Source organism: Molothrus aeneus, chromosome 27, assembly GCF_037042795.1.
Source record: "Molothrus aeneus isolate 106 chromosome 27, BPBGC_Maene_1.0, whole genome shotgun sequence".
In the NCBI taxonomy this organism is placed as follows: domain Eukaryota; kingdom Metazoa; phylum Chordata; class Aves; order Passeriformes; family Icteridae; genus Molothrus; species Molothrus aeneus.
In genome coordinates this window covers 5,274,632-5,286,650 of record NC_089672.1, presented here as the reverse complement: position 1 = coordinate 5,286,650, position 12,019 = coordinate 5,274,632, and the positions used below count along the sequence as shown (strand labels likewise).

The following is a 12,019-nucleotide window of genomic DNA, read 5'->3' as shown; positions in this document are numbered from 1 at the left end:
GGGTTTTTTTCACTTTTTTGGGGGGTTTTTCTCTTTTTTTGGGGTTTTCTCCCCTTTTTTGGGTTTTCTCTCTTTTTTTGGGTTTTCTCCCCCTTTTTTTTTTTTGGAGTTTTCTCTCTTTTTGGGGGGGCTTTTCTCTCTTTTTGGGGGATTTTTCTCTTTTTTTGAGGTTTCTCTCTTTTTTTGGGTTTTCTCTCTTTTTTTGGGTTTTCCCTCTTTTTGGGTTTTTTTTTTCTCTTTTTGGGGGGGTTTTTCTCCTTTTTTGGGGTTTTCTCTCTTTTTGGGGTTTTCTCTCTTTTTTGGGGATTTTTCTCTTTTTTTGGGGTTTTTCTCTTTTTTTGAGGTTTCTCACTTTTTTGGGGGGGTTTCTCTCTTTTTTTGAGGGGGTTTTCTCTCTTTTTTGGGGGTTTTCTTTTTTTTTTTGGGGGGGGGTTCTTTCTCTCTTTTTTGGGTCTTCTCTCTTTTTTGGGGGATTTTCTTTCTTTCTTTTTTTTTTTGGGTTTTCTCTTTTTTTGGGGATTTTCTCTCTTTTTTGGAGTTTTCTCTCTTTTTTTGGAGTTTTCTCTCTTTTTTGGGGGTTTTTCTCTTTTTTGGGGGTTTCTCTCTTTTTTTGGGTTTTTCTCTTTTTTGCAGGGTTTTCTCTCTTTTTGGGCCGGGTTTCTCTCTTTTTTGGGGGAGTTTTCTCTCTTTTATTGGAGGGTTTTCTCTCTTTTTTGGGGGGTTTTCTCTCTTTTTTGGGGGTTTTCTCTCTTTTTTGGGGGTTTTTCTCTCTTTTTTTGTGGCTTTTCTCTCCCGTTTTCCACCCCCCCCCCCCCCCCAGCCCCCGTTTCAGGTCGGATTTTTGCTCTCCCGAGTGTTCCCCCTCCTTTCCCGAGGTTTGTCTTGGCCCCGTGGCCGGCGGAGCAGGGGCGCCCAAGCGCGGCGGATCCTTTATGTAAACCCGGGCGCTGATTGTAATTACGCTGCTCTAATTGCTGCTAAGCAAACAAACAGCGAAGGGCAGCAGCATCCCCGGGGCACGCGGGGATTGCGCAACCCGAGCGTCCCCCGGGGCTGGGACGGCCTTGGGAAATGCTGGGTTTTACCCTGGGACACGGGAGCAGCCCGGGCAGAGGGGAATTGGGATCTTTATGGGCATTCCATGCACGGCTTTGCAGTAGGAAAAATTCAATCTCTGCTCCTTTGTTTTCGGGGCGTTTGGATCTCCTCATCCATGGAGCTCCGGATCGCATGGTTCACCTCCTGATCCCATGGAGCTCCAGATCCCATGGAGCTCCTGATCCCATGGTTCACCTCCTGATCCCATGGAGCTCCTGATCCCATGGTTCACCTCCTCATCCATGGAGCTCCTGATCCCAGGGTTCACCTCCTCATCCATGGAGCTCCGGATCGCATGGTTCACCTCCTGATCCCATGGAGCTCCTGATCCCATGGTTCACCTCCTGATCCCATGGAGCTCCTCATCCCTGGTGTTCCTGGGGATGATCCTGAGCTCCTGATCCCATGGTTCACCTCCTGATCCCATGGAGCTCCTGATCCCATGGTTCACCTCCTGATCCCATGGAGCTCCTGATCCCATGGTTCACCTCCTGATCCCATGGAGCTCCTGATCCCAGGGTTCACCTCCTGATCCCATGGAGCTCCTGATCCCATGGGAGGTCTCTGGGTGAGGTTTGTGGGGTAGCAGGGGAGCGTGGAGTGGTTTGGGTGGGAAGGGACAGTGAGGAACGGGCAGTGTCATCCCTGCCATGGGCAGGGACAGGGCAGGGACATGTCCCCACCGTGCCAGGGTGCTCCAGCTGGCCTTGGGTGCTCCCAGGGGTCCTGAGCTCCTCATCCCATGGAGCAGGAAGCAGCGGTTCACCTCTTCACCTCTTCAGGTTCCATCCTGAGCTCCTCATCCCATGGAACTCCTGATCCCATGGTTCACCTCCTTGTCCCATGGAGCTCCTGATCCCATGGTTCACCTCCTCCCTGGGGTTCCTGGGGATGATCCTGAGCTGCTGATCCCATGGAGTTCCTCATCCCATGGAGCTCCTGATCCCATGGTTCACCTCTTACTTGGGGTTCCACCCTGAGCTCCTCATCCCATGGTTCACCCCCTCATCCCATGGAGCTCCGGATCCCATGGTTCACCTCCTGATCCCATGGAGCTCCTCATCCCATGGATCTCCTCCTCCCTGGTGTTCCTGGGGGTGATCCTGAGCTCCTCATCCCATGGATCTCCTCCTCCCTGGTGTTCCTGGGGATGATCCTGAGCTCCTCATCCCATGGATCTCCTCCTCCCTGGTGTTCCTGGGGATGGTTCTGCAGCTGGACAGGGCAGGGCAGGGATTCAGGCCAGGCCCTGGTCCCTCACCTGTGCCCCGCCCAGGCAGGAGCAGCCCAGCCTGGAGGCCACCCAAGCCTCACGCAGGGGATCCACAGCTTATCCACTCGTTCACTTCATTTTAATTAATCCTCCCTCATCCCTGACATTATGTCTGCTTGTGTTCTTCATCCCTGCTTTTATTGGTGAGCTTTAAATTTGGGCAGCACCCAGCAGAGGCAGCTTTTGGGAGTGCCTGGAACTCCCTTTTCCAGAGCCAACCTCCTCCTTGCTGCAATCCCCCAAATCCAGGGGGGATTTTGGGCCTGGCTGTGGGGACAGGACACCTGCAGGGGCAGGGACAGAGCTCTGGCTGTCCCCAGGCTGGGATCTGTGGGGCCAGGGAGGGATGGGAGGGCTCCATCCACCTCCTGCTCACTCCTTGCTGCTTTCCAGGCTCAAATCCCAGCCTGTTCTCCATTTGATTCCCAGTTGCTCTCCCTCCCTCCATCCATCCCAGTTGTGTTTTTCCTGACTTCTTGTGCTCCCCTGAGCCTCGCCAGGCTCAGTCCCAGCTCTGCTGATGCTCTTTTCTCCCTGAGCAAGCCCGAGCCTGCCAGAGCCAGCAATGCTTCCTGCTCACCTGTCCCCTCTGGCACGCAGGGCACGGAGCTGCCAGCCCTGCCCGTGCCATGGCCCCAGCTGGGAACACCTGGGAACAAACACCTGGGAACACCTGGGAACACCTGGGAACAAACACCTGGGAACACCTGGGAACACCTGGGAACCTCTCACTGTCCCCGCTGACAGCCCAGTGCTCTCCCCTCGCTGCCTGCTCTCCCAGTTTAGGCCGTTCCAACCCAGCTGTTTGGTGGGAATTCAGGATATTTTTTTCCCCCTCTCCTGGATTGCTGGGAGGGCAGCACATCCTAATTAAAAGCCATTTTAATTGTGTTGTGGGGAGTGGAATTCGTTGGGTTTATGTTGTTTTTTGTTGGTTTTTTTTTTTTTTTTTACTCGCACCAGGCTCCTGCTCTGCTTTATTTCACACCCCTCAGCTGCAATAAAATCGACAAAAATCGGGTTTGTGGTGCTGGCAAAGCTTCTGCTGCTCCCCCAAATGCTGCGGGGGCACCAACTCCTTGTCTCACCCTCCCCAAACCCCTGCCAGGACCGCGGAGCTTTTTCACCCCGGAGGGGTTGGGTCCTGCAGCTCCAGGAATTCATTCTCACCTTTGAAGCTCGGCTTTGCAGCCCCGGAGCCGATTTGATGGCAGGAACGGGGAAAAGGGGAAAAACATCACCAGGGAGCAAAGCCCGCCCTGCATCCCTTCCCCAGCGGCTTTTCCTGCTCCTCTCCAGGCTGCCCCCCCTGCTCCTCCCCGCTGCGGAGCCGTCTCCCAGTGACAGCGGTGAGAGGATTAATTAAGCTGCCTGTCAGGCCTTGGCAGGCGGCAGCTCTGCCACGCCGGCGCTAATTAATCCCAACAAAACCCACCTTTATCTGCAAAGCCTGCCGCGGGCTGGGGTAAGGCCAGCGGGATCCATCGCGCCCAAGAGCCTGGCACCCATCCCTGAGCATGGAGAGGGGCTGGGAATGGGGGTCCCACCCTGGGCTGGGAAGGGAAAGGGGCTGGGGGGCTCTGGCACCAGTGATGACAACGGGTTTTGGGGGGGCTGGCAGCTCCCAGGCAGGTTTGGTGCTGGGGATCTCCCAGGTGTGGAGGGATTGGGGGATAAACGAGAAATTCCCCCCAGTGTGGAGGGATTGGGGGATAAACGAGAAATTCCCCCCAGTGTGGAGGGATTGGGGGATAAACGAGAAATTCCCCCCAGTGTGGAGGGATTGGGGGAAAAACGAGAAATTCCCCCCAGTGTGGAGGGATTGGGGATGAAGAGGAAATTTCCTCTAATGTGGAGGGATTGGGGATGAAGAGGAAATTTCCTCTAATGTGGAGGGGTCAGGGATGAAGAGGAAATTCCCCCCTGGCCCTGTTTTATGCCCCAAAGGAGATTTTCCTGATCTCAGAGCAATCAATCCCTTGGGTGGGCTCTGGCCATCCCATTCATGGGAGGGTCCTGCAGGAAACCTGGTACCTGTTGATGCTCCAGACACCTGAATCACATTCATTTTCACATTTAAATCAGAAATGGAAGTAAAATAACCCCTCGGAGAGGAGAGAGCCCTCCAGGAGGCTGCAGATGCGCTGCTGGGAGCCTGGCACCGCTGAGTGCCCCCCGTGCCAGGCTCTGAGCTGCAGGGCTCCCCTCTCTGCTCCTCCTGGCAGAGCAGGGCTCGTCTGCCTGGGCTGAGAGAGGCTGATAAGAGCATTATCTGGAGGTGCAGGCAGGATGGAGCTGCTGCTGGTGAGGCAAAACCCTTCTGCTCACTCCTAAGGAAGGGAAAAGGCCAGGCCAGGCCAGGCTGGGCGCTGCACAGACCCATCCACACACGGATCCAGCTGCTCTTTCACCTGGGTGAGGATCATTCCCAGCACACACCGGCCGTCCTGCCCTTCCAGAGTTCATTTTCCAGCTGCATAATTTGGAGAACTTTAATTGCCCCATGATTAAGTGACTTTTGATTCCCCTCTCATCAAACGTAATCTCATTTGCTCCTTCTCCTTTCCCTTTCTTTCTTTTTCTTTCCCCCCCTCCTCCTGGAAATTGAATTAACATTCCATCTAATTACTCAGCCACTTCTCTAATTGCTGAAGGGACTGAGGTTGTTGTGCTCATTTAATTAATTGAGACCCACAATGTTTAATGAGGAAGAGGATTTATTGGCTGGGGAGTTGGCGTGCAGGGCTCTGGCAGGAGAGGGAGGTGGATGCCAGCCCAGCGGGGTAGAAAAGGCTGGATCTTAAATCCCTCTTTTTTTGAGGTATAAATATGGAAAAAAAACCCCACTTTCCCTGCTGGTTCAGCTGCCATCCTGGGTGGATCCTTTTTCATGCAAATATCTGGATTAAAATGCGTCATGTCCAGAGGGTGAATTGCCTCCAAAGGTGACCCTTGGGATGCTCACCTGTCCCTGCCCAGCATTCCCAGAGTGCTGCACCCCATTCCCAGAGTGCTGCACCCCATTCCCAGAGTGTTCTGCACCCCATTCCCAGTGTTCTGCACCCCATTCCCAGTGTTCTGTACCCCATTCCTGGTGTGTGCACCCCCATTTCCATTCCCAGAGATCTGCATCCCATTCCCAGTGTTCTGTACCCCATTCCCAGAGTTCTGTACCCCATTCCCTGTGTGTGCACCCCATTCCCAGTGTGTTCTGTACCCCATTCCTACTGTGTGCACCCCATTCCCAGTGTGTGCACCCCCATTTCCATTCCCAGTGTTCTGTACCCCATTCCCAGTGTGTTCTGTACCCCATTCCCGTGTCCTGCTGACCCTCTCCGAAATCCCAGGGTGGGATCGGGGTGGGCTCCGGGTGCCAGCCCAGGGAATGTTTGGCAGTGCCAGCCCAGGGAAGGTTTGGCAGTGCCGGCCCAGGGAAGGTTTGGCAGTGCCAGCCCAGGGAAGGTTTGGCAGTGCCGGCCCCAGGGGAGGCAGCGCCGGGAACAGAGGCGCATTCAGGAGGGAGATAACAGAGATAAGAGCTCCTGCTGCTCCTGCCCCGCGGGCAGGTGGCTTTGGCTGCGCTCCCGCGAGGGATTGGAGGGATTCCGTTGTGTTTTGCGTTTCTGTTGGCGGGGAGCTGCCCGTTCCTGTGCCCTCAAGGGCTGCAGCATCCAAAGGAGGCTCCGCTGGGATTGGATCTGGGGAAGGAGCTGGGCGCAATGAGGGTGGGGAGGGCCTGGCACAGGGTGCCCAGAGAGGTGTCCAAGGCCAGGTTGGAAGGGCTTGGAGCACGCTGGGACAGTGGAAGATGTCCCTGATTCCTCTCTCCTGATGCTCCAGGTCCTTCTCTCCAACTCCTTCCCATCCCTGTGGTGCAGAACCTGCCCCTGTGCGAGCGCTGATGCTCCCATCTGTTGCCATAATTTCCATGCTTCCCTCTCACCCCCAGCCAGCCAAACGATCCAAATGTTTTATCTGCAGCCCTGCCAGGCATCTGGAAGTTCCAGGCATCCCCATTTCCGTGGCAGAGGCTTTAAGAAAAGCTTTGAAGTGGAGCTCCAGCAGCTCTCCCGGCACTGGCAGCGGTCGGAAGCCGGACCGGGCTGGCAGCTCCAGCTGCGAACCTTCAGCCGGAGCTGGAGCTCCACGGGTTGGCTCCATAATGAGGGATAGCTCTGCCCAGATCCCAGCTTTTGGAGGGGTTTTACCTGCCTGGAATGTGGTGGAGAGGGAGGAGCGAGCAGAGCCCCTGGGCTGAGCCCCCCGGGGCAGGTGAGTGCTCCCATTGCCTTGCCAGGAGGAATGGCATCAATCCCCAGGATATTCCCTGAAATTCTTCTCCCCTGGATGTGCCTATGGGTCACAGATCCATCCCGTCCCTCTTGCAGCACAGGAATGAAGCTGGAAGAGCCGATCCTGCGGGTCCCCGTGGTTGGGGGAGGCAGGACAAGGATTGATCCTGTCCCAAAAGGAGCCCAGGCGCAGCTGGGACATTCCTGTGGAACCCAGAGAGCTCCGATGACCCCCTGAGCACCCCTGCTCTGCCAGGATGGGCACTGGGAGGAGTTTGGGGGTCTGGGGGTCAGCGCAGTGTCCTGGGGGTCAGAGCTCAGCCCAGAGCCGGTTATTTTGGAAAAGACCTGAGGGAGGAAGGCTCTGCTCTGGATCCTGTGGATCCCACGCTGGAGCAGCAGCGTTCATCCCCTTCCCAGCCAGACACTGCTCCAGGAGCCTGCATCGCTGCCTCTGAGAAAACGAAGGAAATTTGGCTGCTGAAATCCGGTGTAAAAAGTCCTCGGATCTGCTGCTGATGGGGAACATCTGGAGCGTGACCTGGGCGCCCGGGGAGGTGTGAAAGGAGCTGAGGAGATCCCCCGGCAGCGGGCAGGGTGCGGCACAGGGGCTGCGACAGCTCTGGGGCGCGGCCCTGGGAAAAATCCCCCAATTTTTATTTTGGGGAGTGCCCGGTGGTGGCTGCGGGACGCGGCACAGGGGCTGTGGCAGCTCCAGAGCAGAGCCCTGGGCAAAATCCCCGAGATTTTCATTTTGGGAGCTGTCCAATGGTGAGGGCAGGGTGAGGCACAGGGGCTGTGGCAGCTCCAGAGCAGAGCCCCGGGCAAAATCCCCAATTTTCATTTTAGGGGCTGCCCGATGGCCGAGCTCAGGTGACAGTGGGAGAAATGAGACGTGACAGCGCTTCCGTGCCTGCCTCGCACCTCTCAGCCCCCCGTGGCTTCTGTGCCCCCAAAATCTCCGTGTCCCCCTCTCCCAAACATCCCATCAGGACAGGGACACGTGGGGAAGGTGCAGAACACCACAATCGTGGAAATCCCATCTGTTCCCCTGCCTACACTTTGCTTTTGGGGACTCAGTTTATTAGAGCTTGAACTTTTAATCTGTTCATACTCCAGACTGTGGCTCCAAGGAAAGAGAAGGATCTGGAAAAAGGCAGAGCCACCCCTGTCCTGCATCCCAGAGCGTGCCCAGGGCTGGAGGAAAAGGGAACCATAAAAATGGGATGGAGAGTGCTCGTAACTCACAGTGACAGAGGAGGGGTCGCCGTGCGCAGACCCCACTGCAGCAACCACTTTCAATTAGGAATTTTTTTTTTGGCAGGTTCCCAATTTTGTGTCAAACTCCTCTTTTAGCTGGGTCAGCCTCATATGTGTAATTGAGTCCCTGCTGAGTGGCGAGGCGGGAGGGTTGTCTTTGCTGGGAGGAAGGTGGAGGATTGTTCCTCACAGGAGAATTTCCCATCCAGCTCTGAAAGCTGCCTCCGAGCTGAATTTTTCCATTATCAAAGGAAAAGGAAAAAAAAAAGAAAAAAAAGAAAAAAAAAAGGAGAAGAAGTTTTTTGGATGCCACTGGATTTGGGTTGAAAATAAAATTATTTTTTCAAGATGTACGCCGAACAAAAAAAATAGGATTAATCCAAGGTGTCCCTTTCCCACCTATCCAGGCTGGATTCCAAGGTCCGGCCGAGGGGGTGAGGCGGCTCAAGGGCAGGGAATCCATGGATTTGTGCTGGCCCGGATATCCCTGCCCTGCTCCTGCCCCGCAGGCTGGGATGTGGCTGGGCTGGAGCAGGGTCTCCCCTTAGCTCCCCTTCAGCATCCACCGAAATAAACGTGAAAGCCTTTTTTGTGTCCCGGAGCCTCCCCCGTCCCCCGGGGATTTCCAGGAGAAAATCGTTGTGGAGCTGATTTTTGTTGACGCTCTGTGTAAGAGTTGCCATGGCTCTGGCCCGGCGCACCTCGGCTGGCTGGAAAAGCGGGGTTGGGAATGGGGACAGAGCGAGGCAGGGCCGCTGCCGTCACCTGCCAGGCCAGGCGGGGACACGGGGACACAAGACAGAGCCATGGGGACATGGGAGAGCCCTGGGGACACATGGCAGAGCCATGGGGACATGGGGACAGCCTGGGGATACACGGCAGAGCCATGGGGACACATAGCAGAGCCTTGGGGACATGGGCACAGCCTGGGGACACACAGCAGAGCCTTGGGGACACACGGCAGAGCCATGGGGACATGGGAGAGCCCTGGGGACACACGGCAGAGCCTTGGGGACACACGGCAGAGCCTTGGGGACAGCCTGGGGACACACGGCAGAGCCCTGGGGACACACAGCAGAGCCTTGGGGACAGCCTGGGGACACACGGCAGAGCCTTGGGGACATGGGGACAGCCTGGGGAGACACAGCAGAGCCATGGGGACATGGGGACAGCCTGGGGATACACGGCAGAGCCTTGGGGACACATGGCAGAGCCCTGGGGACATGGGGACAGTCTAGGGAGACACAGCAGAGCCATGGGGACATGGGGACAGCCTGGGGATACACGGCAGAGCCATGGGGACACATAGCAGAGCCTTGGGGACATGGGGACAGTCTAGGGAGACACAGCAGAGCCATGGGGACACACGGCAGAGCCCTAGGGACACAAGGCACAGCCCTGTCTCACGCCTCTCTTTGCTTTTTCGCTCTTTCACACCATTTCGCCACAATCCCCACGTATTTATTTTATTTTATTTTTTTTTTATTCTCCAGCTTTTCCCAGCCAGGGCTCGGGGTGTCCCGAGCGTTTCACGGCCCATTAGGATGTGGGAATGAGTCCCCATGGCCGGGTCACCGCTCGGGGCTGCCGAGCAGAGGGCAGCGAGTGAATGATGAGCTGCAATCCGGGATGGGATGGCTCGGGATCCTGGCCGTGCTGGGATGGATGCTGGGATGCTGGAACCCCCTCCCTGCTCGCTGCCTGTCCCTGGGGACCGTCCCTGCCCGGCTGGGCTTGGGCTTTGCTGTTCCCAGGGGATTTTTCTCCTCGTGCACGAGCAGCCCTAAACCCCCCTCAGCCCCTGGCACCGCTCAGCCCCCTCCTTAATTAACTTTGCAGACTCCACAGCCGGATTTGATGAAAAACATCCCACAAAAAGCCAATGAACAAGTCACCGAGCAGCACTGCGGCCTCTTCTAATGATATTTTCTTTGTGGTTTTGGTTTGGAATATCTCCCTCTGAACTGAAGGAAGCTGCCTGCCTCTTGGGCTGCAAGGATTTGACTTCATCCCTTCATTTTCTCTCCTTCCTAAACCCTCAGTTCCGGCACTTGGGACTCAACGGGAGCCTGAAATTGGCCGTGGCACAGGAGGATGTTGACCCCATTCCTTTCCCTGCCTTCTTCCTGCCCATTCTTGCACCGAGATGCATCTGCACCCCAAATTTCTCGGGACTTTACAAAGCCCAGCTCATCCCACGTGTGGCTCCTTGCAGGGACCTGCTGCTGCCACCAAGAAGGATTTGTGCCGTGCCCAGCTGGGACACAGCATCCAGCAGCACTTTCAGCAGGTGTCACCTCTTGGCTGCATCCTCTGGGAAAGGTCTTTTGTCCAAAGGGATGTGCGGGAGCCACCCAAGCTCCTTCCACGGGCCATCCCAGCTCCCTCCAGTATGGTTGTATTTTATCTGTGGAGCTCTGGAAGGATTTTGTTCCGTCATGCTGGAATTTTTATGACTCCTTTGTGTGTATATAACGCGATTGCCCTGGAACAGAGGGAAATTAATCATAGTTCCTTTGTTAGTTTTCAGGAATTTTTAATGTCTATGTTTTTGTTCATCTGTCATGTCCAAATGTGGGGTCCATGGGCTATTTGACGTTTCAAATGACTTAATTGCTTAGATTTCCCCCCTCGGTGCTTACAGACACTTGTTCCTCGTGGGTTTTGTGTGTGACATTCTGTACCGCGGCTTTTCTGCCTGCTTCCAATTTCTCACTCCATTCCAGTGGTTCACAACATCCCCTCTGGATCCATTCCAGTGGTTCACAACGTCCCCTCTGGATCCCGTGTCCGATCCCCTCGCCTTGGGTGCCACCAGCCTGCAGCACATCCCTCCCTGTGCCACAGGGATCCTTGGGGCTCCTTGGGGCTCCTTGGGGCTCCTTTTTTCAGTGTGCTGCACGAGGAACCTGTCTGAGATGTCGCTGCACAGCGCCTGAGAGCAGCAAACACGGGGAGAGCCGAGGGGAATCTCCGGGATCAGCCTGGAGATGCTCTAAATCCCAGCGGATCAAGGGTGGCTCGACTGGTCAAGGAGAGGCAGCCAAGCCAAACAGGAGAGGCTCCCAAACCTCCTCCACCGGCCAGAGGCTCCCAGTTGCACTCTGGATTTTGCGATTTAGGTGCTGATACCAAGCCAGCTAGAGAGAGCAGGGCGAGGTGTGGGGATCACGGAATATTCCCCAGATCCCGCAGGGATCACGGAGCCAGGACAATCCCGCCGTGAGCAGCGGGCAGGCTGACATTCCGGGCTCTGAGCAGACACCAGGGGATGGACGGACGGATGGATGGATGGATGGATGGAAGCTGCCTATCACCAGCCGTGTTACACACGTCATTAGCAAAACGTTAATTAAAACAAAAGTTGCAAATTGTACCAGGCTGTGCTGCCTTTGCTGCGGCTCCGTAATGGCTCCGACGCTTCCTTGGGCACGTTCGCTCCTTCTCCGCCGAGGCTGCTTTGCATTAAGTTGTTTGTTTAGCAGCTACTGGGGGTTTTGGCAGGACAACCGCTGCCTCCCGAGGGTTGTGGAGCAGGCGGGGGCCCCGCAGTGCTGTCCCAGGGCTGCTGGACACGTCCGGGTGAAGCCAGAGAGCAGAGCCACGGCACCACGCCACCAGCTGCACCCTGCAGCTCAGGCCGGGGCTCTTTGGCTCCTGCCAGGGCTGGAGCAGCCGTGGCTCGGGCTCCTTGGAGCACTCCTGGGAAGGTGTCCTGATGGGCCGAGGTCACCCAGATCCCAGAGCCCTCGGTGAACCCCTCCAGCCCCGACATGTGCTAAAGGAAACAGTCCCAGCATATTAATACTTGCAAAAACAAACACCGGGGAGATGGGAGAAGGAAGGAGCCAGGCATTTAGGGAGCGTTAAGCCTCTCCTCTCTAAACTCTGATCCCTCTGTTTCCTACAGCCACTGACTCCCTGAGCATCCCCGTGCCAGGAGCAGCCTCTGGAAATGTGCCCGAGCAGGTCTGGCCCTTCATTCCAAGATGAACCTGCACCCTTCTCAAAGCTGGATTTGCCTTTTTTTTGGGGTCTCTTCAGCATCTCCAGCACTCACATTCCTGATTTCCAGGTGGGAGAGCGAGGAGAGGAG

The 12,019-nt window shown here is 56.0% G+C and overlaps 1 long non-coding RNA gene across 1 annotated transcript; it reads left to right on the top strand.

Annotated features, from left to right (window-relative positions):
* The first annotated feature begins 3,722 nt into the window (after positions 1–3,722).
* LOC136566971 (uncharacterized) lies at positions 3,723–11,299 on the top strand. The gene is made up of 2 exons (XR_010785092.1): positions 3,723–3,836; positions 9,763–11,299. It is a non-coding gene; the product is annotated as an uncharacterized lncRNA (long non-coding RNA).
* Positions 11,300–12,019: the final 720 nt, after the last annotated feature.